The sequence below is a fragment of the Nuphar pumila genome, chromosome 4 (genome assembly GCF_984573655.1).
Source record: "Nuphar pumila chromosome 4, dmNupPumi1.hap1.1, whole genome shotgun sequence".
Taxonomy (NCBI): Eukaryota; Viridiplantae; Streptophyta; class Magnoliopsida; order Nymphaeales; family Nymphaeaceae; genus Nuphar; species Nuphar pumila.
This window is the reverse complement of record NC_143252.1, coordinates 2,182,027-2,207,859: the sequence shown is the minus strand read 5'-3', so window position 1 is coordinate 2,207,859 and position 25,833 is coordinate 2,182,027. Positions and strand designations below refer to the sequence as shown.

General features: G+C 45.1%; 8 pseudogenes; all 8 read right to left on the bottom strand.

The window, feature by feature from the left end:
• Nucleotides 1–1,238: 1,238 nt before the first annotated feature.
• Nucleotides 1,239–1,357, bottom strand: LOC149839048 (5S ribosomal RNA; annotated as a pseudogene).
• An 895-nt stretch (nt 1,358–2,252) lies between these two features.
• LOC149839047 (5S ribosomal RNA) lies at nt 2,253–2,371 on the bottom strand (annotated as a pseudogene).
• Nucleotides 2,372–2,979: 608 nt separating this feature from the next.
• LOC149839046 (5S ribosomal RNA) lies at nt 2,980–3,098 on the bottom strand (annotated as a pseudogene).
• Nucleotides 3,099–3,465: 367 nt separating this feature from the next.
• LOC149839045 (5S ribosomal RNA) lies at nt 3,466–3,584 on the bottom strand (annotated as a pseudogene).
• A 2,463-nt stretch (nt 3,585–6,047) lies between these two features.
• On the bottom strand, nt 6,048–6,166 carry LOC149839044 (5S ribosomal RNA; annotated as a pseudogene).
• A 423-nt stretch (nt 6,167–6,589) lies between these two features.
• Nucleotides 6,590–6,707, bottom strand: LOC149839043 (5S ribosomal RNA; annotated as a pseudogene).
• A 943-nt stretch (nt 6,708–7,650) lies between these two features.
• On the bottom strand, nt 7,651–7,769 carry LOC149839042 (5S ribosomal RNA; annotated as a pseudogene).
• A 932-nt stretch (nt 7,770–8,701) lies between these two features.
• LOC149839041 (5S ribosomal RNA) lies at nt 8,702–8,820 on the bottom strand (annotated as a pseudogene).
• Between the last annotated feature and the right edge of the window lie 17,013 nt (nt 8,821–25,833).

Sequence of the window (25,833 nt, the reverse complement as noted above, 5' to 3'; positions counted from 1 at the left end):
CGAATCACTTCTGTCTAAACCCACTTATATCAAATTTCGCGGGATCAAGTGCATTATTAAAGCATTAGGATTTATTCAAACTTATGTTCAGATCTGGATCTAATCCACTTCGGTTGCACATTTTACGGGATCAGAATTCAACCATACATCGTCAGATCTTAATGCGATCCAGTCTCATATTCAGGTCCATTGAAGAAAATGATTCAAGTATGTGTTAGGCGTGATCCGGCACTTAGCCAAAGCCGGGCCTTGCCAATTTCTCCCTATATTTGGTATGAAAAAACCGTATGTTGGTGAAGGTCCAGGTCCATATCCGTCATATATATGGTTCTGAACTCCAAAAGACTGTAAAAGAGTAGTTCGGTTCCTGAACTCTTGGCATCAGTAATGGAATAAATGCCGTTCTTGGTCATGCCAATGGTTCATAGTCACAAAAGTTTAAAACTTGGTCGGAGCCTTGACTGCTGGACGGGGGCAGTCAAGGTTTGATTCTCATGAGCGTTGCTCATTTGCGCAAGCCAATGCTTAGCATAGGCCTCGGAGACAGAGGTCCTAGCTTCAGAATTTTACATGCCGACCGTAGGTGTAGTAAGTCTGAAAGGTTGACCCAGCGCTATCAGGTCTTTGTGCCGGGTGGGTTACTAATAATAAAAAAAAATTAAGGCAATATGATTACCTTGGGCAGTTTTCTTTAAGATGGCCCACGAGGACCCAAAGATCCCAGCCCTTTGGCACTTTGGTGCACCTTCATGTGCTTTCTCTCTCCGTTCCAATTATAGAAAACATGATAGGGTCTCCAAATTTGGTCTGCCAATAGAAAACTTAGGGTTGCTTAATGGGGGGGGTGCAGTGCGACAAGCCAAGGCCAGGCCAGGGAAGACAGTAGGCAGCATGTGACGCAAAGTCTTCCAAGTGTCACAAGAGAATAAAGTACCTGGTTTTAATATAATATTGCAAAAGAACATAAGACGAAGTGGTTGGTACCTTCTAGAAGGGATTTCTTTGTTACGGAATAGCTTACCTAATAAATCTCTTTTGGCCTCCCTCCAAACGATCCCGGAACGGTGTTAAATGGCCTTTGAAATGGCTCTGAATGGGTTTCATCAGTTCGCCACGTCGTAGCCATCAAAAAGAGCTTTTCGTCGCCATAAAAATCATCGAATTCTGACAAGCAGCAGAAAAGGAAAAGAAGGCCGAACGTTGCTGTCGAAGACAAAAATGTGTCAAAGGCAAAAAAAAAAGTGCAACACGAGGACATCCAAAGAGGTCATCCATCACAGTACTACTCTCGCCCAAGCACGCTTAACTTCAAAGTTTTAATGGGATCTAGTGCTTTAGTGCTAATATGATCACACCCAATATATGCTGCGCGAAGAAATGCACTTATGCCCAACGCGGGAGGCCAGCGGCCCGCACCGCGCGAACCTGCGAGCCTCCCTCCAAACGGTCCCGAAACACACTCGGAACGGTGTGAAATGGCCTCTGAAACGGTCCTGAACCGACTTTGTCAGTTCACCACGTCGTAGCCATCAGAATGAGCTTTCCATCGCCACAAAAATCCTCGAATTCTGACATTGGCGTCTCAAGTTATGCTCTGGCAAATCGAAACTGCTACGTTTGTCATACGCCGCGGCCTGTGCCGGCTCTGCAATGCATACCGCTAGGATAGAAAGAAAGCAGAAAACATCGATCGCTAAGCGGCAAAAAAAGAAAAGAAGGCCAGATGTTGCTGCCGATGACAAAAAAAATGTCGAAGGCAAAAAGAGAGTGCAATACGATGACTTACTAGGTCACCCATCCCAGTTATACTCTCATCCAAGCACGTTTAACTTTGAAGTTTTGATAAGATCCGGTGCTTTAGTTCTGGTATGATCGCACCTGTTACATATTGCGTGAAAAAATGCACTTATGCCTCACGCGGGAGCTGAGCGGCCCGCATCGCACGAACCGGCGGGCCATCCTCGAAACGGTCCTGAAAAATGCCCGAAACGAGCTTAAATGACCTCAGAAATGACCCTAAACCGACTTCGTTCGTTCGCCACATCGTAGCCACCAGAACGAGCTTTCCGTCGCTACAAAAATCATCAAATTTCGACGTCGGCATCCCATGTTATGCTCCGACAAACCGGAACTGCTGCGTTTGTCGCACGCCACAGGCCGTCCTCGAAACGGTTTCAGAAAATTCCCAAAATGAGCTTAAATGGCCTCTGAAATGAACCTCGAACCGACAAAAAAGTGTCAAAGGCAAAAAAAGAGTGCAACACGAGGACTTCCGATAAAGTCACCCATCCCAATACTACTCTCGCTCAAGCACACTTAACTTCAGAGTTTTGATGGAATCCGGTACTTCAGTGCTGGTATGATCGCACCTGTTACATGTTGCGCGAAGAAATGCACTTATGCCTCACGCAGGAGCCGAGCGGCCCGCATCGCGCGAACCGGCGGACCCTCCTCGAAATGGTCCCGGAAAATGCCTGAAATGAGCTTAAATGACATCCGAAACGGCCCCGAACTGACTTTGTCAGTTCGCCACGTCGTAGCCACCGAAACGAGCTTTCCGTCGCAACGAAAATCATCGAATTATGCTCCGACGAACCGAAACTGCTACGTTTGTCGCACGTCGCGGCTCGTGTCAGGTGTCGGTGCACAAGGCGAGAGCGAAAGAGAAGCAGAAAACATCGATGGAACAGATACAGTGTGTTGCAAGAAAAAAAAAGAAGGTCGGATGTTGTTGTCGACGACAAAAAAGCATCGAAGGCAATAAGAGAGTGCAACACGAGGACTTTGTCCCAAGTTATGCTCCGACGAACCGGAACTGTTGTGTTTGCCGCACGTCGCGGCTCATGTCGGGTGTCAGTGCACAAGGCGAGGGCAGAAGGGAAGCAGAAAACATCGATGGAATAGATACGGTGCGTTGCAGGAAAGGAAAAGAAGGTCGGACATTGCTGTCGACGACAAAAAAGCGCCGAAGGTAAAAAGAGAGTGCAACACGAGGACTTCACAGGAGGTCAGTCATCACAGTACTACTCTCGTCCAAGCATGCTTAACTTCAGAGTTCTGATGGGATCTGGTGTTTTAATACTGGTATGATCGCACCCCTTACATGTTGCGCGAAGAAATGCACTTATGCTTCACGCGGGAGCCGAGCGGCCTGCATCGCGTGAATCGGTGGGCCCTCCTCGAAATGGTCCTGAAAACACCCAAAACGAGCTTAAATGGCCCATAACCGACTTTGGTCATTCGCCACATCGTAGCCACCGGAATGAGCTTTCTGTCACCACGAAAATCGTCGAATTCCGACATCGGCAACCCAAGTTATGCTTCAGCGAACTGGAACTGTTGTGTTTGCCGCACTCCGCGGCTCGTGTCGGGTGCCGGTGCACAAGGCGAGGGTGGTGTGTTGCAGGAAAGGAAAAGAAGGTTGGACGTTGCTGTCAACGACAAAAAAATGCTGAAGGCAAAAAGAGAGTGCAACACGAGGACTTCCCAAGAGGTCACCCATCCCAGTACTACTTTCGCCCAAGCACGCTTAACTTCAGAGTTCTGATGAGATCCGGTGCTTTAGTGTTGGTATGATCGCACATGTTACATGTTGCGCGAAGAAATGCACTTATGCCTCACGCGGGAGCCGAGCGGCCCGCATCGCGCAAACCGGCGGGCCGTCCTCGAAACGGTCCCATAAAATGCCCAAAATGAGCTTAAATGGCCACCGAAATGGCCCTGAATCGACTTTGTCAGTTCGCCACATCGTAGCCACCGGAACGAGCTTTCCGTCGCCACGAAAATCATCGAATTCTGAAGTCGGCGTCCCAAGTTATACTTCGGCGAACTGGAACTGCTGTGTTTGCCGCACGCCGCGGCTCATGTCGAATGCCGGCACACAAGGTGAGGGCGGAAGGGAAACAAAAAATATCGATTGAATAGATACAGTGCGTTGCAGGAAAGGAAAAGAAGGCAAAAAGCGCCGAAGGCAAAAAGAGACTGCAACATGAGGACTTCCCAGGATGTCACCCATCCCAATACTACTCGTGCCCAAGCTCGCTTAACTTTGAAGCTCTTATGGGATCTAGTACTTTAGTGATGGTATGATCGCACCTATTATATGTTGCGCGGAGAAATGCACTTATGCCTCACGTGGGAGCCCAGTGGCCCGCATCGCGCGAACCGACGGGCCGTCCTCGAAATGCTCCTGGAAAATGCATGAAATGAGCTTAAATGGCCTCCAAAACGGCCTCAAACAGACTATGTCTGTTCACCACGTCGTAGCCACCGAAACGAGCTTTTCATCGCCACAAAAATTATCGAATTTCGAGGTCAGCGTCTCAAGTTATGGTCTGGTGAACCAAAACTGTTGCGTTTGTCGCATGTCGCTGCTCATGTCGGGTGCCGGCGCACAATCGCACAAGAAGAAAGGAAAGCAGAAAACCCATCCCAGTAATGCTCTAGCCCAAGAATGCTTAACTTCGAAGTTCTGATGGAATCCGATGCTTTAGTACTGGTATGATCGTGCCTGATACATGTTGCACGAAGAAATGCACTTATGCCTCATGTAGAAGTCGAGCGGCCCGTATCGAAAGAACTGTCGGGCCGTCCTCGAAACAGTCTCAAAAAATGCTCGAAACGAGCTAAATTGGCCTCCAAAATGGTTCTGAACTGATCTCGGCAGTTTGCCACGTCATAGCCACTGGAACAAGCTTTCTGTCATCACGAAAATCGTCGAATTTCGACGTCGGTGTCCCAAGTCATGCTACAACGAACCGAAACTGCTGCGTTTGTGAAACCACCATTAAGATTTTCGTGTCCCAAGACATTATGCAGCTCGTGTCGGGTGCCTACGCTGCGGCGTACAAAGCAAGGTTGGAAGGGAAGCAGAAAACATTGATACAATAGATACAGTGTGTTGCAGGAAAGGAAAAGAAAGCTGGACGTTGTTGCCGATGACAAAAAAGCGTCAAAGGCAAAAAGCGAGTGCAACATAAGAACTTCCTCGAATGTCACCCATCCTAGTACTACTCTCGCCCAAGCACGCTTAACTTCGGAGTTTTGATGGGATTCAATGCTTTAGTGCTGATACGATCGCATCTGATACATGTTGCGCGAAGAAATGCACTTATGCCTCACATAGGAGTCGAGCAGCCTGCATCGCGCGAACCGGTTGGCCGTCCTCGAAACGGTCTCGAAAAATGCTCGAAACGAGCTGAAATGGTCTCTGAAACGGTTCTGAATCGACTTCTTCAGTTCGCCACGTTGTAGCCATCGGAATGAGCTTTCCGTCACTATGAAAATCGTCGAATTTTGACATCGGCGTCCTCAGTTATGCTTCAACGAACCGAAATTGTTGTGTTTGTCGCACGCCGCGGCTCGTGTCGGGTACCGGCGCTGCGGCGCACAAGGCGAGGGTGGAAGGGAAGCAAAAAACATCGATGGAATAGATACGGTGTATTGCAGGATAGGAAAAAAAGGTCGGACGTTGCTGCCGATGACAAAAAAGCACCGAAGAGAAAGAGAGAGTGCAACAGGAGGACTGCCCAGGAGGTCACCCATCCCAGTATTACTCTCACCCAAGCATGCTTAACTTTGGTGTTCTAATGGGATCTGATGCTTTAGTGCTGGTATGATCTCACCCGATACATATAGAGCGAAGAAATGCACTTATGCCTCACGCGAGAGCCGAGCGGCCTGCATCGCGCGAACTGACTGGTCGTACTCGAAACGGTCCCAAAAATATTTGAAATGAGCTAAAATGGCTTTCGAAATGGTCTCGAATTGACTTTGTCAGTTTGCCATGTCGTAGCCACCAGAACGAGCTTTCTGTCGCCACAAAAATCATTGAATTTCGACATCGGCGTCCTAAGTTATGCTCCGATGAACCGGAACTATTGTGTCTGTCACACGTTGCGGCTCATGTTGGGTGTCGGCGCTACGGCGCACAAGGTGAGGGTGGAAGGGAGCAGAAAATATCGATGAAATAGATATTGTGTGTTGCAGGAACGGAAAAGAATGTCGAACGTTGCTAGCGATGACAAAAAAGTGCTGAAGGTAAAAAGAGAGTGCAACACGAGGACTTACTAGGAGGTCATCCATCCCAGTATTACTCCCGCCCAAGCACGCTTAACTTCGGAATTCTAATAAGATCCGGTGCTTTAGTGCAGATATGATCACACCCAATACAAGTTGCGCAAAAAAATGCACTTATGCCTCACGCGGGAGCCGAGCGGCCCCCATCGCGCGAACCGACTGACCGTCCTCGAAACGGTCATGAAAAATACCCGAAACAAGCTGAAATGGCCTTCGAAATGGTCCCAAATCGACTTCGTCAGTTCGTCACATCGTAGCCACAGAAACGAGCTTTCCGTCGTTATGAAAATCGTCGAATTCCGACGTCGGCGTCCCAAGTCTTGCTTCGACGAACCGAAACTACTGTGTTCATCGCACGTCGCGGCTCGTGTCGGGTGTCGGCGCTGCGATGCACAAGGCAAGGGTGCAAGGGAAGCAAAAAACATCGATGGAATAGATACAGTGTGTTGTAGGAAAGAAAAAAAAGGCTGGGTGTTGCTGCCGATGACAAAAAAGCTCCTAAGGCAAAAAGAGAGTGCAACACGAGGACTTCCTAGGAGGTCACCCATCTAGTACTACTATTGCTCAAGCACGCTTAACTTCGGAGTTCTGATGGAATCCAGTGCTTTAATGTTGGTATGATCGCACCCAATACATGTTGCACGAACAAATGCACTAATGCCTTACGCGGGAGCCAAGCAGCCCGTATCGCGCGAATCGTCGGGCCTTCCTTGAAACGATCCCAAAAAATGCCTGAAATGAGCTGAAATGGCCTCCAAAATGGTCACAAACCGTCTTCGTCAGTTCACCACGTCGTAGCCAACGGAACGAGCTTTCTGTCGCGACAAAAATTGTCGAATTCCGATGTCGGCGTCCCAAATTATGCTCCGACGAACTGAAACTACTGCGTTTGTCGTACGCTGCGTCTCATGTCGTGTGTCGGCGCTGCGGTGCACAAGGCGAGGGTTGAAGGGAAGCAAAAAACATCGATGGAATAGACATGGTGTGTTGCAGGAAAGGAAAAGAAGGTCGAACGTTGCTGCCGATGACAAAAAAGCATGAAGGCAAAAAAAAAAAGAGGTCACTCATCCCAGTACTATTCTCGCCTAAGCACGCTTAACTTTGAAGTTCTGATGGGATCTGGTGCTTTAGTGCTGATATGATCGCACCTGATACATGTTGCGCGAAGAAATGCACTTATGCCTCACGCGGGAGCCGAGCGGTTCGCATCACGCAAACTGGTTGGTCGTCCTCAAAATGGTCCCGAAATTGTCCAAAATGAGTTGAAATGGCCTCCAAAACCGTCCTGAATCGACTGTGTCAGTTCGCCACATTGTAGCCACCGGAACGAGCTTTCCGTCACCACGAAAATCGTCGAATTCCAACATTGGCGTCCCAAGTTATGCTTCGACGAATCGGAACTGTTGCGTTCATCGCACGACACAGCTCGTGTCGGGTGCCGGCGCTGCGGCACACAAGGCAAGGGTGGAAGGGAAGCAGAAAACATCGATGGAATAGATACAGTGTGTTATAAGAAAGGAAAAGAAGGTCGGACGTTGTTCTCGATGACAAAAAAGCGCCGAAGGTAAAAAGAGAGTGTAACACGAGGACTTCCCAGAAGGTCAACACTCCTATTACTACTCTCGCCCAAGCACACTTAACTTCGGAGTTCTTATGGGATCCGGTGCTTTAGTGCTGATATGATCGCACCCGATACATGTTGCGTGAAGAAATGCACTTATGCCTCACGCGGGAGCCGAGCGGCCCGCATCGCGCGAACCGGCTGGCCGTCCTCGAAACGGTTCCGAAAAATGCATGAAATAAGCTGAAATGGTCTTGAATCGACTTTGTCAGTTTGCCACGTCGTAGCCACCAGAATGAGCTTTCCGTCGCCACGAAAATCGTCGAATTCTGACATCGGTGTCCCAAGTTATGCTTTGACAAACCGAAATTGCTACGTTCGTCGCACGACGCGGCTCGTGTCGGGTGCCGGTGCTGTGACGCACAACGCGAGGGTTGAAGAGAAGCAAAAAACATCGATGAAACATCCACGGTAACTAACATAAAAGAAAAAGAAGGTCGGATGTTGCTGCTGAAGTAAAAAAAGAGTACAACAAGAGGACTTTCTAAGAAGTCACCCATCCCAATATTGCTCTCGCCCAAGCACGATTAACTTCAAAGTTTTGATGGGTTCTGATGCTTTAGTGCTGATATGATCGCACCCAATACATGTTGCGAGAAGAAATGCACCTATGCCTCACGCAAGAGGCGATTGGCCCGTCACGCGCGAACCAGCGAGCCTCCCTCGAAACGGTCCCAAAATACACTTGAAACGGTCTTAAATGGCCTCCAAAATGGCTTTGAACCGACTACGTCGGTTCGCCACATCATAGTCACCGGAATGAGCTTTTCGTCACCATGAAAATCATCAAGTTCCGACATTGGCGTCTCAAGTTATGCTCTAACGAACCGAAACTGCTGTGTTTGTCTCACGCCGCAGCTCGTGTCGGGTGTCGGCGCTGAGACGCACAACGCGAGGGTGAAAGAGAAGCAGAAAACATTGATGGAATAGCTACGGTAACAGGTATAATAGGAAAAGGTCGGACATTGTTGCCGAAGACAAAAAAGTGTCGAAGACAAAAAAAGAGTGTAACACGAGGACTTCCCAGGAGGTCACCCATCTGAGTACTACTCTGGCCCAAGCACGCTTAATTTTGAAGTTTTGATGAGGTCTGGTGCTTTAGTGCTGGTATGATCACACCCGAGAGAGAGAGAGGGGGGCGTGTGAGTGGGTTGGGTATAGACCCCACCTTTCAGCCATTTTTTTAAACATCATTCCTCTTGTCGATGTTCTTTTCATTACAGGGGGTTGGAACACTAGATAGTGATTCCAAGGACTCGATGAATCCACATTCCCTGCATCTCATTGTTTGTTCACTATGACATTTTATCTGGCTGCATCATCCCATGATGCATGATCAAACAATCCCATAATGAACGATGAAACTGGACCTAGCATCAGGCCAAGGATCATAACTTTTACGGCTAACCTTGGCTACATTAAGTGGGAAGAAAACTCTAAGAAAGAAAAATTAGTCATTCAAGACTATAAGGAATGAGAATCACGCTGTATCCTAGAAAACAGGAAAAAGAAATGAAAAGTGTTTATGGATCAAGTTCGCAAAGAGTTGCAATGGTCTGAATTGCCACATCAAGGCCTCTTTGGTCAAAACAAATCTTGTCATAGACCTTACCCTTGGAGTAAGGGACTTCCCAAAAGGGATAAACAATGATATTCATAAGAAGATGGATATAATTATTAAGGGCTCCCCTTTAAGTCAAATCCATTGTCCCATGAAGCCAATATCTTGGGCATCAACAAAATATGCAAAATATGATGCACTTTTCTCCATACCAGACCTTTCACTATATACTTAAACTAAGGTTCCTAGTACTACAAGGGGATTACTAGTTTTCTTGGTCCACCACCAATATACCCAAGCTGAAGGCTTTTGGTACTAGTGTAGGGATATGTAGATCCAAAATTAGACGGGTTAGAGGGTTTTGAAAATTCACACAAAAAGATGAAGGCTCTAGAATCAAAGTCCTAACAAAGTGGATAAAGAATTAAGAACATACATGAAGCAAACATTGTTTTCAACCAAAAGAATTTTCTAACTCGTTGGAGATTCTTATTTTCCTAGAAAAATCTATGTGATATGAAATTCTCCAACAATGCTTTCTATGTTATTTTCCTAGATTTATAGCAAGAAAGCAAACAAACAGTCTGATTAGAGTCTGATCATTGTTGAGACAACAGAGCATGCATCTAGTAACAAGGTGATGTGGGTCTCGTGGTTACTAGTCGTATTGAACTTCATAAATTTTTAAGAGATTAGACCAAGACGTTTAGTGTCTTGGCTTAGGATGAAGTCTTGAATCTCGTATGGTCTTTGCTCTTGTTTAGCTCCTTTCATTTGTCTGGTCATGCTTCTCAGTTCTTCTTCAGGATTTTTGACTCGCTCTGCATACTCATTGGATAGGGAATTTATTCCTCTGACCACCGACATTACTAGATCTTGGATTCTGATTGATCTGACTTTCCACATCGACACCTATTATGCCTTACACTTCTTTGTTTGTAGCTCTGCAATTTAGATTCATTTTCTAAGAACTTTTGTGGTGAAAAACATGCATCCTACAAAAGGGAAACACTTGGGTAGCGCAAAGAAAATGTGTGAAAAATGCATGAGAATATGAGAAACATGTTTGTCATGGTATGAGAAATGTGTTTCCCATAATTTTTTTGGTGTTTCCCACACGTTTCAAATGAGAATTACTCTCTCTTTGGCCTTTCTACTTCTAGAATGGATTTGATTCTTGCTTTAAATGCTTGAGATAGGCTCATTACGATTTTCTTAGTGAAAATCCTCCCTTCATCTTTTCCACCACAATTCTTGCATTTCCTCTACAACCGCATTTTTGTATCAGAGAACGGTTCTCATTCCATCATATTAGAAAAATCCAAAAAAGTGTTTGTGTACAAGTTTGAGAAGAATTTTACCATTGGCATGAAATTCGGGCTAGCCAATTGGGGGTTCTTAACAATTTAATGTCAAATCGGCAATCAATGTGGAGGAATCAATCATCTGAATCGAATCAAATTTAAAGACATTTCCATTAGATCCACCTATTTGGAGAACCCAAGATGTGAAGGATGTCCATAACATAGATATTAGGTGAAAATAGGTATTATCGAATTTGTTTTCACACGATTTTGAGTTTTCATTGATTGCATTTTACATGATTCTAGCATCTGATCATGTTTATTTGGAGATCTGAAGTGATTATGCATGAGTTTGAATTATTAGATACTTGAATGAATTTGTAGAAACATAGGTTTCATGTTTGATGAGTTTCTCTATTTCAACATGAAATTTGATTGATGATTTTGATGTTTGGTTGCTATTTTGAGTTGATTGGTCTATGGATTTAGGATTATTGAGCATGGACCATCATTTTGATGCCTTTAAATTCACATTTTGATGTTGATTTAGTTGTTTTAGATGGATTTAGAAAGTTTTTGAATTTAAAGAAGTATTTGATCGATTATATTTTCTTTTCCTCATTGCATAGGACTATGATTGTAGAACCTCTGTTTTATTAATCGGATTTTAAAGAACCCTTATCATGTTCTATCTACGAGCCCTCTTAAGTACCAGAAGCCTTCAGCTTAGGTATATCGATGGTGGATCAAGGAGACCGGTAACCCCCTTACAGTACTAGGAACCCATTTGTAGTTGGCCTCGCGTATCCATGGATCATTCAAGGAGATTTAAGAAACTTGTTTTTGAAATTTGGATTTGAGTGTTGTTTGATCTGTCTGAACTCTTGCTTGTATTATATCCTAGATCAAGGTTTCACCAATGGATCCCACAGATCCTCTAAGGAACCTAACTTTGGATTTGGGTCATAGTTTTCTGACCAACCTAAGTCCCCAAACCAAAACAAATCTAGAAATTTGAGAAATTGATGATCGAGAGGGTCGCCCGTATAAGGCTTCATGGCTATTATTATAAGCAAATTTAGCCAACGCTAGGTGGGAATCCCAATCACCCTTCCATTCCAGCATACAGGCTCTTAACATATCTTCAAGAGTCTGTATGGTTCGTTCCGATTGCCCATCTGTTTGGGGATGGAATGTTGTACTCAACTTGAGTTTCGTCCCCAGGGCTCTCTGAAGCTGCTCCCAAAAGTGAGAGGTGAACTTCGGGTCACGATCGGATATGATCGAAATCGGCACTCCATGGAGTCTAACGATTTCCCGAATGTAGATCTCTGCCAATCGTTCAGTTGAGTATCGAGTGTTGATTGGCAGGAAGTGAGCAGACTTGGTGAGTCTGTCCACGATCACCCATATTGAGTCATGTTGTCTCTTGGATTGAGGCAGCCCAACGATGAAATCCATCGTAATGCCTTCCCATTTCCATTCTGGAATCTCGATCCGCTGCATCTTTCCACCAGGTCGCTGATGTTCGATCTTAACTTGCTGGCGGATCAAACACTTCGAGACAGACGTAGCCACATCACGCTTCATACCCTTCCACCAGTACTTCCTCTGCAAATCTCGGAACATCTTCGTACCTCCAGGGTGAATGGTGTACTTGCTATTATGAGCCTCCTGGAGTAGTTCCTGTCTTAGCTCAGGGTTATTTGGAACCCAAATCCTTTCTTCCATCCATATTCCTCCATCTTCTTTCAAATGGAAGAAAGTGTCATATTTTTCAGCACGAGCTTTCAATTCCAAGTACTGGGGATCCTTGAACTGTTCGGCTACGATGCGATCGAGGAACTCAATGTGGATCGTCAAACATGACATTTGGATTCTGCCAGAATCAGCCAAAAATGACTTCCAGTTGACGAAATCCTCCATCAACTTCCATTGTCCGGTTAGGCTGGCCAGAGTGCCAACAGTCTTGCGACTAAGGGCATCTGCTACAACATTCGCCTTTCCAGGGTGATAGGAAAGCGTGAATTCATAGTCTTTGAGGAATTCCAGCCATCGTCGTTGCCGCATATTGAGTTCTTTTTGAGAAAAGAGGTATTTTAGGCTTTTATGGTCCGACATGACCTCAAATTTCTCTCCATACAGGTAGTGTCGCTAGATTTTAAGCGCAAACACTACTGCGGCAAGCTCAAGATCGTGGGTTGGATAGTTTTTCTCATGGACTCTCAACTATCGTGACGCATAGGCGATTACTTTGTCGTGCTGCATCAATACACAACCCAGACCTGTTCCCGAGGCATCGGTATAAGCAACGAAGCCTCCCTGACCAGAAGGTAAGGTAAGGACAGGGGCAGTGGTAAGCCTCTGTTTGAGAACCTCAAAGCACTCCTTACACTGGTCAGTCCATTCAAACTTGACTCCCTTTTTTAGTAATTTTGTCATGGGTACGGCGATTCGGGAGAAGTCTTGTATGAACTTTCGATAATATTCGGCAAGTCCAAGGAAGCTACAGACCTCAGTAATATTCTCTGGCTGCTTCCAGTCCATCACAGCTTCCACCTTCGCAGGATCTACGGCGATTCCATCTTTTGAGATCACATGGCCAAGAAACATCACTTTATCTAGCCAGAATTCACATTTTGAAAACTTAGCATAGAGTTGGTTATCTTGAAGGGTTTTCAAGACGATTTTCAAGTGCTCCACGTGTTGTTCCTTGTTCTCAGAATATACGAGAATGTCATCAATAAAGACGATGACAAAGCTATCCAAATATGGTCGGAATATCCGGTTCATTAGATCCATAAAGGCAGCAGGCGTATTAGTGAGTCCGAAGGGCATTACTACGAACTCATAATGGTCGTATCTCGTTCTGAAGGCAGTCTTGGGTATATCCTCTTCCTTAACTATGAGCTGATGGTACCCAGACCTGAGGTCGATCTTGGAGAACACCCTCGTTGTTCTGAGCTGATCGAATAAGTCCTCAATTCGAGGCAACGGGTACTTATTTTTAACAGTCGCCTGGTTAAGCATCCGATAATCGATGCATAACCGAAGGGATCCATCCTTCTTCTTTACAAACAGCACTGTGGCTCCCCACGGTGACACACTAGGACGGATGAACCCTTGTTCCATCAGTTCTTCCAACTGACACTTCAACTCACTGAGTTCAGCTGGCGCCATTCGATACGGGGCTTTGGATATCGACGTTGTTCCAGGTAAGGATTGAATTCCAAATTCAACCTCACGAAGTGGCGGAAGTCCTGGCAATTCCTCAGGAAATACATTGGGAAACTCTCGTACCACTTCCAAACTCTCAAGGGGTTGGTCGTTGGATTTTTCCACCGAGAGACTCAACAGGAAGGCCACACAACCCTTCCTAAGGTATTTTTGTACCTTAAGTGCTGATATGAGCCTTTTCTGTGGAAGAGGTTTGGATAACCGGTATTCCATCTTAGGCAATCCGGGTCGAGATAGAATTACTCTGCCCTCGCGGCAAAGAATCTTGGCATTATTCTGAGCCAACCAATTCATTCTCAGAATGACATCGTACTGTATCATATCGATCAGGATGGCGTCAGTAGGCAAGTGTTGCCCTGCTATCTCAATATCCAAATTTTTCACACATCGGATACATTTGGTGCGTGAACCCAACGGGTTATACACTTCGATCATTTTATCAATCGGTTGCACTGAGGCATGGAGTTGTTCGGTGAAATCGTCAGAGATAAACGTGTGAGTAGCACCACAATCAAACAAGACGTAAGTTGCATGTCCATTAACAGGTACGGTGCCTTCAATCAGGTCACCATTTTTGACTTGTTCAGTCGTTACAGCGTATACACGACCTGCAGCAGGCCTTTGTTCTACTTTAGGTGGAGGTCGTTGAAACTGAGAACATTGTGGCGCTGGTCGAGAGGGTCCGGCAGATCCGGCATTACTTCTCTGTTCATCTGCAGCCTTCTTGGCGCAATCCCTTATAAAGTGGCCCATCTTGCCACAATACAAGCACCCACCAATGTCACGAGGACATGGCTTTCCGGGGTGGTTCATACGACACCTTGGGCAGCTGAAGTTGGACTGCTGACCATTCGGAGTTGTGTTCTGTCTTGGCCTCACGACTTGTTGAGTGTTGTTCCCTCCTTGGAACTTCTTCTTTTGAAAGGGTTGTCGTGAACCCTGGCCACTTGGAAACGTCCTCTTACGATTCCCACCATTCACTATGGGCTTCTTTGCTATGATAACTTTAGATCGCGCCCAATCCTCTTGGATTTTTGAAGCTGCTGCTACTGCAGCCTGAAAAGTCGAAGGCATGCTTGTTATCACTCGAGATCGCAGCCCTTCGCGCAGACCATTCACATATTTGTCGGCCCTTTCTTGGTCTGTTTCGAACAATCGAGAGCAGTAGCGCTCTAGATTCTGAAATTTGGTGGTATAGTCCATTAGACTCATACCGCCCTGTTCCAACTCCAGAAACTCCATCTTTTTCTTGTTTCTGGAATGCAACGGGAAGTAGTTATCCATAAAGTCCTCTGAAAGTCAGTCCAAGGAATGACTTCGACTTGTGAGAACTGGATAAGTTTAGTGGTATCCCACCACTTCCGTGCATTGTCTTTCAACCGATACGTGCCAAAGTTGGTCTTTTTCTCTTCTGGTACTCCCAGTACCGAGAAGGCACGTTCTGTCTCTTCGATCCAACTCTCTGCGAGCTCAGGATCGGCTCTGCCAATGAAAACTGACGGGTCAAGCTTGAAGAACTTCTCATAAGTCACTCCTCCCAGGTGCTCGTTTCGTGGTGCGATTGGTTCTGGCCTTGTTTCACGGATGGCTGTAACCAGGTTGTTGAGTGTTTCCAACAGGAATCCTTGCGTATGGGACTCCTCGCTTGGCGTGGTTCTCCTCGTTGTAGGAGCCATTTATCTATGCACACACAAGCACTTGTTTTTAGTTTCTCAATGTATATATGGAAGTAAAAAGCTTTATTTACTTAATATACATCATATTTACACAAACATCGCCTTAAACCAAAACGTCATGCCGCACTGGCAGACTTTAGGCATTGAGAAACTATATACATGAGTCTACTGACTCCAAAACATCACCAGTCTCTTTAAGACTTGGATTTCTTTGATGATGACGAACTCCAAAAGGTCCATCTATTGCCACATGGCCTTGGAGCAGGCACTACTAGCTTTGGCTTGGGCGGCACTTCCGCACTAGCAAGCGAATATTGGGGATATATGAGGGACTCCAGTCCACTTTCCCAGTCAGCAAGATCAAGACTCTGGGAGTCTGGAATAATGATCGGCGAACAGAAAGAATCCCCTCTTTTGTTCCTGCCATTTAAGCTCGGCGTATGTGATGCCGGATTGTAGCTTGGCGAGTGATAGACCTCCGCAGGGAAGTTCAAATCAAAATCCCTCAACCTTGGTAATTCATCAGAAGATGTTGGGGTATGGTTGCTCCCAACACTAGAGTGATGCGGTCCACTGACACGCGAAGTCTCATCCCTGAGACCCTTTGAAGCCCGCCGACCCATATCGGCGGTATATTTCCTTTGGCACTCGTTAGCGGAATGCCCATCCTCGCCACAGTATTGGCAGTCTTGGACTTCGTACGGGCATATCCACTCATCGTGCATGACCTTGCAACGATAGCAATATCCTCGGGAGTCATGAGTTGCCATCTATACAAAGATGCACCCAGATCAGAACAAAAGTATAAAAACATATACTTACAGTGCGATATCGGGACCATGACGGATCTTGAACCAGGTTTCTCAGACTCATGCTCTGATACCAATTCTGTAACGCCCCGGATTCCCAAAACAAAGCTAAGTTTAAATTTTCATGAATTTCTTTTTTTTTCTTTGCAGCGGAACTTAGAAAAGCTTTTAGCAGCGGAATAAGATGATAATGAGTCGTCGGTTTTAGAAAACTCTGAGCACGTTGCAGGTATGTGGCCAAGCAACTCATTGACTACCAAAGTGTTCCATTTTATCGAAAATATATGTTTATTACAACACTACTGCTTAGAAAAGTAGTGAAGGTTCAATAAAAAGGAAGCAGTACAACTCTGTCTAGAGAAACCCTGAAACTCGATGCCGCCTTGCTCTGCATATCGCCACGCAGGTTCAACACCTGAAATTCCTATAAAATGGGGTCAGAACCACTGATGGTCTGGTAAGCATGCAGTCATACATCCATTCAACTCAAGTACGATAATGACCACTCAGGGTCGCAATGCGCAATAACGACGCTCAAGCATCCAAGACTTAGCGTATATCGCAAGAGCCTCCGTAGGGCTATGAGTTGAACATCCGCTCGAGTCCTCATGACTTAGAGCAAGCCTTTTCAGGGCTGTGATTTAAATAGCCGCTTAAGTCTCCACGACTTAGCCATGACCTCTTTCGGGTCTCAAAGTGATGTCTAGCTCAAGTCTTCATACTTGGCACATCTGTATCCCACGCATCTAAGGACAACTCCTCGAGCTTCGCTTAGTCGTGCGGATACAACACGGGTCTTTGCCCAGTCGGTCCAGTAGTATACCGAACACGACACCTTTACAAAGGTTATGCAGGACTGACTCAATAACGGCCATCCACGCATACATTCAAGCATCGCTGAACCTAAGCTAATGCATTGTTTCGATAATTAACCGCTCCCGCCTTTGGTACGCAGGTAGAGCTATTGTCCGGGCATCAACGCGACGTTCTGGGGGTTGATTATTCTATGTATTTTAGATACCCCAGAGGCCTGTTGACCCTATCCATAGTAGGGCAGTGTGTTTCAACTAAGAGAATCTTACTAGGCCCATATTTGGATGCATCCTCTACTTGCAGTAGTTGGGTTCAATCCTTAGATCTTAAGGATAACCACGACCCCAAAACCCATGAGTGACTGAGGTCATCGTGGACTCTATCAGGTCCAAAGTAAAATACGTGTCACTCAAGGCTGTACCATCACTGTCATTCCACAGTGAGCATAATTCCTGAAGGGGTCTGCCAGTCTTACAATTACTTGGACAGAATCTGCATGCCATTTAGGCAGCCCGTGCTTTTAGCACTACGGGAGTATGTACCCGACCCCATTCAGTCTGCCCCAACACAGTCATTACTGAGGGGGTACCCCTAACACGATTTTCAACCGCGAGGTATGTGCGACCTTAAGTCTTATTCATATGCATGCAGAACACCGCTCTTGGCACTTCGGCCACCACGAGCATCACACCTCTTTGGGTGGAAACAACACACTCTAGCTCTTCGGCCCTTACGAGTCTGGTTGCGTAACCGTTCTCAATGAGCATGCATATGACTCGATCTAAATAGATCGGCTACTCGACGTATTTTTACGCAACGAGTCCAAACCTAGCCAAGGCGCAACCTCTACTCCGGCTCAGCGGCCCTTACGAGCAAGGTGCCCTTGCAGGCACAAGGATACGAGCCGATCTGGCATCGTTCCATCAACAGACATCATTATGTCGTTCCATTGGTTCCAGCATCTCTTCTGCCGACCATTTCATCAGCACCTCCCCTGCTCTACTGTCAGTGGTGTGACGAACCCTTCTACGTTGTAGAGGGCAAACCATGAACTGGGTAGCACTCTGCTATATGTCAGAGTATCCTGCTACGTTCTTTCTGAGCTATTCTTAGCTTCTTCAGAAGTTTCAGCAGCACTTTCTCTCTCTTTACGGAGAAAGTGTGCGTTTCTTTTATCCATTTCAGCGGCATCTCCCCTCTTTGGTAGGAAATCGCCACGCTTAATTCGGGAAATGGATGCGCACCGTTGTGCGTACTTTGCATCCATCAAGGTTGCAGGAACCCTTGGCCATAGCCAGGCCATACATAATTGACTTAGTCTTTACGTAAAGAGCATTTTGCCAAAAAAGCGAAGCCTTTCCAATAGGGGCTTCATTCGTCAAGCAGAATCTTGAACGAGGAGCGGTCAAGGAATCGCATGGGCGATTTGGAGTTGATCTCCATTTGAACGCTCATTTATGCGCCATATATGTAGTATAAGCAGAAGCCTATGCTTTATACAGCGGCGGCGTAAAGAAATGCATATACTATTGTTCAGGGTGTGTAACTGAACAAAATATTCTACATATATAACAAAGCAGAAGCCTTGGCATCGTTCGACGTGACGGCGTAAGTAAATACATTGCAGAAAGCAGGAGCCTTGGCATCGTTCGACGCGACGGCGTAAGTAAATGCATAATCGGAAGTGCAGTAATCGGAAGTGCAGAAAACAAGAAGCCTTGGCATCATACGACGCGACGACAAAGGTAAATTACATAGCCTGTGCGATATAGGACGCGTCGGCAGAATCAGTAGATATACACCTAGATCCGTATCCAACGATAGTTACGAGGCGAGCGGGTGAACACCGAAGTATTCTGAAGGGCTCAACCAAGAACTAGGGTGAGATACCATTTTAAAAACGCATATACTGCGTGTTTGAACATAGATATATCCGACGATAGTTACGAGACGAGCGGGTGAACACCGAAGTGTCCAAAAAGGGCTCAATCAAGAACTAAAGCAAGATACTACTTCAGAAAGTATATTCTATATACAAACAATCAAAAACTTGAGAGAGATGGATCAACGAAGCGAACTTACTTCAAATCGAGGAAGAAACGGCTCCGGGTTGCTTCTTTGGCTTCGAGCCTTCCTTCGAGAGGTCAGACTAAGTCAGATGAAGCTGACTTAGTTGAGAAAGAGGTAGAGCAGGTCAAGCTACTCAACCTAAGTGGTTTGAACCAAACAGGGTTCGATCCAAGTCAATTGGGTTCAGCAGGTTCGAACTCAGCTCAAGTAGGCTAAGTCTGGGTTCAAAAATCCAAACCGGAATCTGGACCAAAAAGGACTTTGACTTTGACTTTAAACCCAACTAGGTTCAAGTCAAGTCAACTAGGTTTGGACCAGGTCAAGTGGGTTCAGACCCAGGTCAGGTGGGTTAGGACCAGGTCAGGCAGGCTCAGAACAGGTCAGGCAGGCTCAGACCAGGTCAGGTGGGCTAGGCTAGGTAGGGGAGGTTTAGGAGAGAGAGAGAAGGCAAGAGAGAGAGGGGGGGTCGATTTTTATGAGAAGAGAGAGAGTGGGGAGGGCTATTTATAGCCCAAGCCCACCTCCTCTTGGGTTTTTCCATGCCCCTTCTACCCCCTTGGCTTCTTTTTAATTCCAAGAGGTTCCTTGGTGTGGGGCCCACCTAGATATTTCCATGGGATATTTTGTGGGTCCCACCAGATATTTTCTGAGGAATATTTCTGTGGGTCCCACCAATATTTCTCTGGGTCCCGCAAGAATTTCGGGTTTTCGGTGATTTTTTTCCGAAAAATTCTGAGTACGCCATTCCCTTCGTATTGACGTAACTAAGAAAGTTGGCTCGCAGGAATTCTTTGATTTCATTCAGGTAGGAAGTTATGGCTTCCAGAGTGTTTGAGCATAAATTTGCGATTCGACGAATATCCTAAGTATAACTGGCTCGCAGGAATTGATTCGTTTCACATTCTGAGAAAAATGTTATTTTTACCGGTAAATGCCTCATGAATTTTATTCAGATATTTTCTAAAAAATTGCGGGTCTTACACATCAAGAGAGAAATGTTGGGGGGTAGGATGTTTCGACTTCTTTTTTTTTTAACTTGTGGTTCCCCCTATCTTATTCTTTTCGTAACAGAGGTTTGCAATAATGAAATCTCATTCCTGAGACGCAGCGGACACACACACCTGCCATGTCCAAAGTTTGTTTCAACGGGCGTGATTTGCTGTCATGCCATCCCAAATCACGCCTATCACGGTATCAAACAAGCCCTAAAGTGTCAAACCACATACACCGTTCTCTCCCTTCACGTTACCATCGCTATTGAGCGTTCAAAAACGTTTAATGATGATTTGTTTTTCCTTGCGATGATAAGAGTGAGAGAGAGATAGAAGAGAACCAATTGATCAATATCTCATTTCTGTTTTCACTCTGTCACAATCTCATTCTCGAGCAAATCTCAACCAGGTAATTTTTGGGTTTTTTTAGGGAAATGCAAAGAAGATGTCTCTATGCATCAAAGCAAGCTATATAAAAATATAAAGGATAATAACAGAACAACATAAAATTACCAAGAAAATAGGTTCACTTGAAAATATCACTATTTTTTTTGCCTTGTATTGATCTCTATGCGTGATGTTTGTGACTGGTTCCCCTTATACACAAACGACGATCTTTCTGCAATTGAAATACGAAGGATATTTTGCAGATAAATTATCATATTCTTCAATAAATGACAGTTGGCAACTTGACATAATATTAAAATGATTTTTTTTTGTAACAAGTTTTCCATATGTGGCGATATTATGACTTTTTTATGTTTTTAGTTACAAATGTGCCAAGAATTTCTCAATATTTTCTAAACCAAAACATAAAAGGCGTTCAATTTATCGGATATTTATCCCTTGCCAAGAATATACGCAAAACAAAATTTGTGATTGTTCTTTCAAAAAAAGAAATATTTGTGACTAGTTAATGCCCCCAAATGATACTTAAAAGTTAAGCTTGCAGTCAAACACTGCCACTTGTATAATGGGAGGGGTTTCAACTTTAGGAATTAATGAAATGGTAGAGAAAATTTTGCAAGATAACCTGTGAGCACATTTTAAAGTCAAGCACCCCAATGTTGTGCTATCACTGTTATAGGTAATCAGCACTTTTTCCATTAACATCGGAAACCTTAATTAGGCCACTTTGTTGGTGTTAGCAGCTTGATTTTTAAGTACAAAAACTCATATTCCCACTCCTATCATATATTATTACAGGTGGGTTTGGGTTCGTATGTAGGCTTTATTGAATCAGATCTAATAGGATACTGACTAATCCAGAATAACTCATCAGATAAGCTTCTATACATAATCAGATTCAGATTCAATTTGTACGGTGTATGTTGGTTGGAGATAAGTGATATCTTTTGAAAGATATCCTTTTTGAATTTATGATCATGATTTGTACTAGAATTTGATTCGGAGGCAAAGCCTCAAACTGAATCCAAGTCTTATTGTCAATTGGATGCTCATTAGTCTACTGAACCCGATTAAATGGATTTGGACTCGGTCAGACATCTGACCAAAACCGAACCACTGACATTCCCACAGCCAGGTGATATTTAATTGTAATTTGGAAAAGAGTGTTAGTTTAGCTGCAACCTTTGTCAATGATATATATGTGTATATACTGCAGTATCATTGTCGAACGATGCGTCACTCATCGATTTTATGCAAAATAGACAGTTAGTGGCAGTCAAGCTAATGTGTTGGGCGGAAAAAACACATTTAGACCGCAACTAAATGTGTCTTTTTAAAAAAAATGCTATCCGCCGCTAATCAACACGTGATCAGTGGCTGATAGTAGTCTGACCTTTGTTCGATGATATGGGTTACTTATCTATATATACAATCCATATTCAAATTAATTAAGTATTGGTATTGAAGTGATGCATATGCAATCCAGCTTGGAAAAAGCTAAAAATCGCTTTGAGTAGGCTTGATCACAAGTTTGGGTTTTTTTTTAAGGAAAACAATTCATTAGAGAAAGATGAAACGAATTACACCACCCCCGTCATTGAGGAGAAGTGAATATGACAATTGAGTGAAACAAGCGCAGATTAGACAGAAACATAAGCCTAATAATAATTGGTAATTACACCACCCTCGTCATTAATAATTATTGGTATTGTAGTGGGTGAGCGAACCTTGGACTCGCCCATTGTGTTGCAGCATTATACTGAGCAAGTCCACATGATCAGAAAGAAGCTACTGACCGCTCAGAGTCGACAGAAGAGCTACGCCGATCAGCGGCGTAGGGAACTCACTTTTGCGGTTGGAGATAAGGTTTTTATCAAGGTCTCTCCAACCAAGAGTGTGTTTCATTTTAGAAAGAAGGGGAAGCTCAGCCCTAGATTCGTTGGTCCCTTCGAAGTTTTGAGCCGAATCGGAGAGACTGCCTACCGAGTAGCATTGCCACCACAATACGCACAAATACATGATGTATTTCACGTATCAATGCTTCGTAAATACATTCATGATCCTTCTCACGTCATTCAACATGAAGATATTGACATTCGAGAAGATATGACGGTAGAAGAAAGGCCAGTGGAGATCATAGACCGTCGGGAGCAAGTGCTAAGGACAAAGGTCATTCTACTTGTTAAAGTGAGGTGGCAGCATCATGGAATCGATGATTGCACTTGGGAGCCCGAATCGGATATGCGAGATAAATATCCTGAACTTTTCACCTTGTACTCTTAGCTGAATTTCGCGGACGAAATTCCTTTAAGGGGGTAATGATGTAAGACCCGCAATTTTTCAGAAAATATCTGAATAAAATTCATGAGGCATTTACCGGTAAAAATAATATTTTTCTCAGAATGCGAAACGAATCAATTCCTGCGAGCCAGTTATACTTAGGATATTCGTCGAATCGCGAATATATGCTCAAACACTCTGGAAGCCATAACTTCCTACCTGAATGAAATCAAAGGATTCCTGCAAGCCAACTTTCTTAGTTACGTCAATACGAAGGGAATGGCGTACTCAGAATTTTTCGGAAAAAAAATCGCCGGAAACCCGAAATTCTTACGGGACCCACAGAAATATTGGTGAGACCCACAGAAATATTCCTCAGAAAATATCTGGTGGGACCCACAAAATATCCCATGGAAATATCTAGGTGGGCCCCACACCAAAGAACCTCTTGGAATTAAAAAGAAGCCAAGGGGTAGAAGGGGCATGGAAAAACCCAAGAGGAGGTGGGCTTGGGCTATAAATAGCCCTCCCCGCTCTCTCTCTTCTCATAAAAATCGACCCCCCTCTCTCTCTTGCCTTCTCTCTCTTTCCTAAACCTCCCCTACCTAGCCTAGCCCACCTGAGCCCACCTGACCTGGTCTGAGCCTGCCTGACCTGGTCCTAACCCACCTGACCTGGGTCTGAACCCACTTGACCTGGTCCAAACCCAGTTGACTTGACTTGAACCTAGTTGGGTTTAAAGTCAAAGTCAAAGTCCTTTTTGGTCCAGATTCCGGTTTGGATTTCTGAACCCAGACTTAGCCTACTTGAGCTGAGTTCGAACCTGCTGAACCCAGTTGACTTGGATCGAACCCTGTTTGGTTCAAACCACTTAGGTTGAGTAGCTTGACCTGCTCTACCTCCTTCTCAACTAAGTCAGCTTCATCTGACTTAGTCTGACCTCTCGAAGGAAGGCTCGAAGCCAAAGAAGCAACCCAGAGCCGTTTCTTCCTCGATTTGAAGTAAGTTCGCTTCGTTGATCCATCTCTCTCAAGTTTTTGATTGTTTGTATATAGAATATACTTTCTGAAGTAGTATCTTGCTTTAGTTCTTGATTGAGCCCTTTTTGGACACTTCGGTGTTCACCCGCTCGTCTCGTAACTATCGTCGGATATATCTATGTTCAAACACGCAGTATATGCGTTTTTAAAATGGTATCTCACCCTAGTTCTTGGTTGAGCCCTTCAGAACACTTCGGTGTTCACCCGCCCGCCTCGTAACTATCGTTGGATACGGATCTAGGTGTATATCTACTGATTCTGCCGACGCGTCCTATATCGCACAGGCTATGTAATTTACCTTTGTCGTCGCGTCGTATGATGCCAAGGCTTCCTGTTTTCTGCACTTCCGATTACTGCACTTCCAATTATGCATTTACTTACGCCGTCGCGTCGAACGATGCCAAGGCTCCTGCTTTCTGCAATGTATTTACTTACGCTGTCACGTCGAACGATGCCAAGGCTTCTGCTTTGTTATATATGTAGAATATTTCGTTCAGTTACACACCCTGAACAATAGTATATGCATTTCTTTACGCCGCCGCTGTATAAAGCATAGGCTTCTGCTTATACTACATATATGGCGCATAAATGAGCGTTCAAATGGAGATCAACTCCAAATCGCCCATGCGATTCCTTGACCGCTCCTCGTTCAAGATTCTGCTTGACGAATGAAGCCCCTATTGGAAAGGCTTCGCTTTTTTGGCAAAATGCTCTTTACGTAAAGACTAAGTCAATTACGTATGGCCTGGCTATGGCCAAGGGTTCCTGCAACCTTGATGGATGCAAAGTACGCACAACGGTGCGCATCCATTTCCCGAATTAAGCGTGGCGATTTCCTACCAAAGAGGGGAGATGCCGCTGAAATGGATAAAAGAAACGCACGCTTTCTCCGTAAAAGAGAGGAAGTGCTGCTGAAATTTCTGAAGAAGCTAAGAATAGCTCAGAAAGAACGTAGTAGGATACTCTGACATATAGCAGAGTGCTACCCAGTTCATGGTTTGCCCTCTACAACGTAGAAGGGTTCGTCACACCACTGACAGTAGAGCAGGGGAGGTGCTGATGAAATGGTCGGCAGAAGAGATGCTGGAACCAATGGAACGGCATAATGATGTCTGTTGATGGAACGATGCCAGATCGGCTCGTATCCTTGTGCCTGCAAGGGCACCTTGCTCGTAAGGGCCGCTGAGCTGGAGTAGAGGTTGCGCCTTGGCTAGGTTTGGACTCGTTGCGTAAAAATACGTCGAGTAGCCGATCTATTTAGATCGAGTCATATGCATGCTCATTGAGAACGGTTACGCAACCAGACTCGTAAGGGCCGAAGAGCTAGAGTGTGTTGTTTCCACCCAAAGAGGTGTGATGCTCGTGGTGGCCGAAGTGCCAAGAGCGGTGTTCTGCATGCATATGAATAAGACTTAAGGTCGCACATACCTCGCGGTTGAAAATCGTGTTAGGGGTACCCCCTCAGTAATGACTGTGTTGGGGCAGACTGAATGGGGTCGGGTACATACTCCCGTAGTGCTAAAAGCACGGGCTGCCTAAATGGCATGCAGATTCTGTCCAAGTAATTGTAAGACTGGCAGACCCCTTCAGGAATTATGCTCACTGTGGAATGACAGTGATGGTACAGCCTTGAGTGACACGTATTTTACTTTGGACCTGATAGAGTTCACGATGACCTCAGTCACTCATGGGTTTTGGGGTCGTGGTTATCCTTAAGATCTAAGGATTGAACCCAACTACTGCAAGTAGAGGATGCATCCGAATATGGGCCTAGTAGGATTCTCCCAGTTGAAACACACTGCCCTACTATGGATAGGGTCAACAGGCCTCTGGGGTATCTAAAATACATAGAATAATCAACCCCCAGAACGTCGCGTTGATGCCCGGACAATAGCTCTACCTGCGTACCAAAGGCGGGAGCAGTTAATTATCGAAACAATGCAT